Raw genomic sequence first — 291 nt, forward strand, 5'->3', positions numbered from 1 at the left:
AGAACGCCCGCCCGCAGCAGACAGCGCCGTGAAAGGAGGACGGGTTCCTTTGGAGGCGCGCGGCGAGGGATCCCCAGCCGATCCGCCCCTGATCCTCCTCGGCCGTAATGAGAAACCTGTCACAGTTCGCGGCCGTGTGATGTGTGTTTACAGCCGACTCAGCCATCCGTGCGGCTCCAGCGGGGCGTGCGTGTCGGCGTTTAAACTGACATGGTGGTAGGAACGGCATGACGGACGAGGGGCTTAAAGAATGCTGCAAGGATGTGGTGTGATCACACTGCAAGCATGAGA

The sequence above is a fragment of the Penaeus monodon genome, chromosome 29 (genome assembly GCF_015228065.2).
Source record: "Penaeus monodon isolate SGIC_2016 chromosome 29, NSTDA_Pmon_1, whole genome shotgun sequence".
In the NCBI taxonomy this organism is placed as follows: Eukaryota; Metazoa; Arthropoda; class Malacostraca; order Decapoda; family Penaeidae; genus Penaeus; species Penaeus monodon.